Genomic DNA, 6,000 nt, shown 5'->3' with positions numbered 1-6,000 from the left:
TGTGAATACATTCTTTGGAAGATATTTCTGCTTTTATTTTATAATAAAATTTAGAAATCTAACCCGACGTGCGGCTGCTTCACTCGCCCGAGGGATGCTCCGGGCTCAGCCGACCCGCAGGGTACCCCCCGTGGCCCCGCCGCGACGGGACGGACGCACGGACCGGGCACGTCGGGGCCGCTCCGTCCTTCAGTCCGTCCCGTGGCAGTGACGCAGTGCGCGCCGGGGGGAGCGGAAGACGAGGGGACAGAGAAAGGAATGCGACAAGGGCAGAGGGGGGGGCTGGGTCAGCCCCTCGGAGAGGTCGCCACCTGCTCCCCAGCGGAGCGTGGCCGGACCCTGCCCCACCGCCGCACTGCCCCGCTGCCACTGTGCAAACGCCTCTTCAGCGCCTGTGGGGGTGGTGCTGGGACTGGAGCGCGCCATTCTTCTCCGTCTCTCTTGATTTTTTGGAACTTTTAAACACAGGGTGGCAAAAGACAGGCAGGCTGCTCGCGATTTTACTTCATTTTAAGCCGAGAGGTTCCCTCACAGTGCTGGGTAGACCTGAACACCCAGTCGGTAGCGCTGCCTAATCCATCCCCAGCCTACAGCCTTGCTGCACTTCGCCCAGGGGCTTCACCTCTGCTACCAAATCTTTGAGCGTAAATATGTCACGTTTGAAATATTCCTCAAAGACTGCCAGCGTTCTTAGGCGGTTTTTGATCGGCTTTTTTTTTTTTTTTTCACCTAAAATGAATTTCTTGCGAAAAATAAACCGAGAAAACGATATGGCTTCAAGCGGTATAGAAATATGTGTGGATCAGCAAAGGCCGTGCCCAGGTTGCAGTCGGTGGCTGAAATTACAGTGAGATGCAGTTTCGTGTGGGCAATGTCCTAATTTGACATAATCGGGGCCTGGCTTAGCGCCTCAGCACATGTGGGTGTCCGCTATAGGCACGTTTCTCGAGGGCCCCCGCAAAGCCTCCAGATGCAGAGGTACGAATGGGTGTTGGCCGAAGAACAACCTTCTCCTGGCCGTGGTTATAGGCTCAGGACCCCGTTATGGGGGTGTGGTGGGGCCAGCAAGGGGCTGCGGCACTGCGGAGGGGGCAGCGTTTGGGCAGTGTGGTGCATTCAGGGCGATGTTTCTCCCATTCCTGCTCTCTGGGGTAATTTTCCAGCAGCACAGATATGTTTGCCGACTGCTGTGGGAGCATACGGGAGTGCTGGTGCGTGGCTCGGGGTCTGAAAAGCCGCTGAGGGGTGTCAAATAATTTTAGCTATGGATTGTGATCCTTGGAAAATAAATATTTCCCAAGTACAGAAATCACTGCTTTCTCGGGCCGTGGGAGACCCCCGCTCCTTGCAAAACAGCATTGCAATAGCGCACAGAGTGAATGATCTGCCTAGGTGATGATTTTGTGTTTTTAGAGCTAGAAGTGAAGGCTGGGATGTGCGAAGCAAGCCGGAGCGGCCGGCTCAGTAACACGTGGCCTCAGAAGCGAAATACGGCTTTGCCCATTGGAGGGGGGAAAAAAAAAGAATGCATGGGGTTTGGGTGCGAGTCGCTGCAGCCAGTTAAGGCAGCCTGAAACCGAAATGGTGCAGTCAACAACAACAAAATCAGAAGGTCAATCCGGCATTAAGGGTGCGCACAGCTCCAGGCCGGGATGCTGGAGGTGTGTAACGCAACATGAGCACCCGGCGTGTACCGACTCATCTCACCGGGCCGGGCTTGCCTTAGTAAAGATGTTGGGTAAACTAGCCCAAATCCTCATGATTCTCCACGCACAAAAAAGGTTCCCGATAGAGGAATACGCCGAAACCGACGTGACTAATCCGTGGTTTTAGCCAGATTAGTTCTGATTCAGCGGCGTTGTGTTACACGGGGCAGATCCCATCCCGGCGGGGTTTGCTCGCGGGACGCACCCGCACGTTGCGGGGCATCAGAAAGAGGCCGATCCGGATCCCGCGGGCTTCAGCCTTGAAATTCGCCCCGGTGCCCCCGAGCTTAGGGCAAACCCCGCTGCTGAGCCCGGATAGCACAGCCTCTGTCGGGTGCGAGCCGCACTCATAGGTCCTCGCTGATACCTTCCGGCTTGGGATAAGCTGTGGTTCTGTGATTCCTTTTTGAGCAATGGAAACATCGGAGGCAGACAGGGGTTGTGACAGGGGGCTGTCCCGGGTGGGTGTCACCGCCCTGGGACACCGAGAGCGGCACAGGGGCACCCTCGGGGCGGTCCTTCCCGGGCGGTGGCATTTACCTGGGGAGGAACTGCTCTCTCTCTCTTGGATACGTCCATACACAAACACTTACATGTATATGTATATACATACATACAAATCTGTGTGTTTACACACATGATATTCGCCCTCAAACTAAATCCGTAGCAACGTACATACTGAATGAAGCATTTGCGGCCCCCGGAACTGTAACTGGAGTCATTCCCTCAAAGAGCGGAGCGCCGAATATTCACGGGGCACTCAAGCAGACTCGTTCTGCTGGAAGCCCTGCACTCTGTACACGGTTGTTAGCTGAGGAGGGCCGGGAGAGGGGCTGCAGACTGGGACAGAGCCATCCCGGCCGCACTGCGTGCCGGGAGACACGGGACGGGGAGGCAGAGCGAGCCGACGGGATGCTGCGGGGTGGTACAGCGCTTCGCTCGGGACGGGGAGCAGAATTTTGCAGCAGAATCCTTTCCTACGGGCACAGTATATGACATTCTGCAGACACTCAGAGCTATCTGCAAAAAAAAAGTCGCCTGCTTGGCGTATTGCTTGTGGGGTGAAGCTCCTCTCCCCCTTCTCGCTGCCCCTGGCTCAGCACTTGGGGCCCGACGGCAGCTTCCATGCGTTCTAGGGGTCTCAACCAGCCCCGGTACGAAAAGAGATACGGTCTCGTGCCTTCTCTAGGAGAAATAAATGCAGCCCGGTGTCAGCGGGCTCTTCAGCAGCCCCTCACTTGAGCATGACAAATAACATAGGGAGACGGCGATGAAAACGCTGCTCCTCGCTGCAGAGCTCCTTCACTTCCCCTGCTCCGTGAATCAAAACGCTGCGGTTCCAGCAGCCAAGAAAAATAGACTGAAGGAAACTTTCAGTGCTTCGGCACACAAGGAGAAGGTGAGGGGTTTGTCTGAAGGAGAGCAGCGCTGGGCTTGGAAAAATACACTTTTAAACTCAGGAGCCGGGACGGGCGGATGGCACCTCACTGCCCTGCTGCGGGAATGAGGCTCAGAGGCTTCTCCTCCGCTTCTGTTTGGGGAGAGGATCCGTGCATTCAAGTAACCGGAGAGTTGAGTGGTTTCGGGTTTTTAGAGTTTTTTGTTATTATTTTGTTTTCTTCCCCCACCCCCTTTTTTTTTTTTTTAACATATATCGCTGTCCCCTACCTTCAGTGTCTTACAAAAAAAAAAAAAGAAAGAAAGAAAAGAAAAGAAAAAAAAAAAAGAAAAAGAAAAATATTTATATTATATATATATATTTAAATGAGACACACACCCGGAAACAAATAGGGACTTTACAAAAAGTCGATGACTCAGAGGTAAATGGAGAAGGTTGGTGGGAGTCAGGCAAACGGGCAGGTAATGTGACATCAGCTCAGGAGAACGAGGGAGGAGGGAGAGGTGAAAACACTTGGAAAGATGAAAATCGCACATGTGCTTCTGATGACCCCATTAGATGCGAAGCCCTCCAGGAAATACATATTTGAAGCAGCCAGGAAAAACAAACATGTCTTTTAGAGACCTGCCTGTCCCGCCATGAAAAATGCAGACCTCGCTGTGGTGCGTGTGTATTTAGGGGGCGGGAGGGAAGAAAGGGGATATAGGTTTTGCAAAGAAACCGATGAAAGCCACCTTTATCGAGAATATTCACTGGCGCTGCTCCGCTCTCCAAAAATAGGCTGTGGCGTGGAAGCCGATGCACTCGTTACAGTCACCGCGTGTGAGGGGTCTGAACAAGGACTGTCGGTGGCTCGGCCGGGCGTCGGCACTGTCAGGAAAAAAAAGGGGGAAGGGGGGAGCATTAGACACCCCCGGCCCCGCTTTTCCGAAACACGGTTTTCCACACAGTTGTGCTGAGACAAGCGGAGCTGTGACCGTGCCTGCTCTCCCTCGAGACCGCCCTGCCTTCAGCGATACTGCTCCAGGAGAACAACTAACCTCCTCCCCCCCCGCGGCTTTACACGGCTGTGGAGGAGAGAGGGCTCCGCGCCGCTCGCTACCGCTCGCTGCCCCCGCTTGTCCATCCGTCGAGCGCGGCTCTGCCGGAGCCACTGACCTCCGACGGCAGGTGCCACGGGCAGCTCCGGGGCCGGGCCCAGCGGCTTGGTCCCCGCACACGGGGGGATACACTGGGGCCCCGTGCGGGCAGTGGGACCGCGGCGGGAGCTGGGACAGGGAGGGAACTTTCAGAACTTGAGAAGCGGCTTTGGGACACCGCTCCTACAGCCGCGGGGAGCGCGCACCCAACACCAACGACCGCGCGGGCAGGGCTGGTGGGAAACCTCCGAGTTTCAAGCGAAACCAGACGCGGGCAGGGAGGTGTCGGCGGCCCCGGGGCTGCGGGAAGAGCCGTGCGGGCTGACTCCATCCCCATGCTACCCCCCGAAATGGTGGGGCCGGAGGTGTGCCGTGTCCGCGCGCCCTCGACGGGAACGGAGAGTGAGGAGGAGACCGGCACCGCCCCGGGGCGCCCGGAAAATGTCATCGTTTTCCCACCTACTGCCGTAGGTGCGGCAGTTGTCCCCGAGACATGGTTCTGAGGCGGGGAGGGAAAAGCCCCCAGCTCCCTTCCAGCTTCCAAGGGACTTTTAAATTTTATTTTTTCTCGGGCAAGGCCGGTACAGCTAAAGCGACGCTGTTCCCCACATACACCCTACTCCGTGGCCATCCGCTCATGATTTCTGCCTATCTCTGAGGTGCTGCCCCTGAGGGGCACCTCCGGAGGCGGCGGGCGGCACCCCGCTCTGCCCTCATTGCTCTCAGTCGGGTGTACTTGTTACATCGTTCCCTGATGGCAAATAAAGCCGCTTTGAGGATATTGACCCGGGCACTGCTGCCCTCATCGCTAATGTAAAGCAGCGAGCGGGGACGGCGGCGGTGCGGGTCGGGGCTGCAGCCGCTGCCCACCCGCTCTTTGGCATGCGCAGCCCTTTCGATGCTATCTCGCTTTAGAAGGCATTTTATGGCCGGAGGAAATCTAATCCGGTGAAGAGAAAGGAAGGGAATACTGTCGGAGTTGAATGAACTCCGTGTGGTAATCTTCGGGCAAATGTAAGGGTTTCGATGCCAAAGCAAAGTGTTTTCTCGTCGGTCTGCTCAGTCTCCGAAGGGAGGTGAAGACACCATTTGAGAAATCCAGCTGGTTGCAAATCATACATTTAATCTCTCAGCTGGAATGATTTAATGGATCAGTATCGAGTAACAGCCCTGGAAAAGTAGCCTCCTAAAAAAACACAGATAAATCCTGATTGAATAATAGTAAATGAAAGCCGTGGATTATGGTGACTGCAAGGCAGCGTTTTCTTCGCGCTCCCCGAAGGGTTCCGCCGTAGAGCCGGCACAGTCCCGCGTGTCACTGCGACGGCTGCGGGGCAGCTCCCGGCGTCCCCCCCCCACCCAGGTCAGGAGTTGCGCTCCGCCGTGGCCGAGCAGCGACGTACCCGAGCGGGCGGGGGGCACCGAGGAGGGGACACCACGCATCAGAGCCGCAGCCTTCCCCAGAGCCACCCTCAGCCCGGCCGCGGCTCCGGGACGCTTTTGGAACTCTCCTCTAGCTCCGAAGCTGTAATTTTACCCGGGGTTTGGCAGCTGGGGCAGAGCAGTCCTTGAAGGAAGGATCTCGATCGGGTGTGCGAAAGCACTTGACTCCGCTCCTCCCTGCCGAGGTCATCACTGCGCTTACTCAAAAGCACTTCTTCCACCGGGCAGGTGCCTGTCTTGCAGCGGTCCGGGGGCCTCCGGGGTGGCGGACGTGTGAGGCCCCGCGTCCGCCCGTGTCCCAGGGCCGAACTCC

Source organism: Numida meleagris, chromosome 3, assembly GCF_002078875.1.
Source record: "Numida meleagris isolate 19003 breed g44 Domestic line chromosome 3, NumMel1.0, whole genome shotgun sequence".
NCBI classification, from domain to species: domain Eukaryota; kingdom Metazoa; phylum Chordata; class Aves; order Galliformes; family Numididae; genus Numida; species Numida meleagris.
This window is presented reverse-complemented; position numbering follows the sequence as displayed.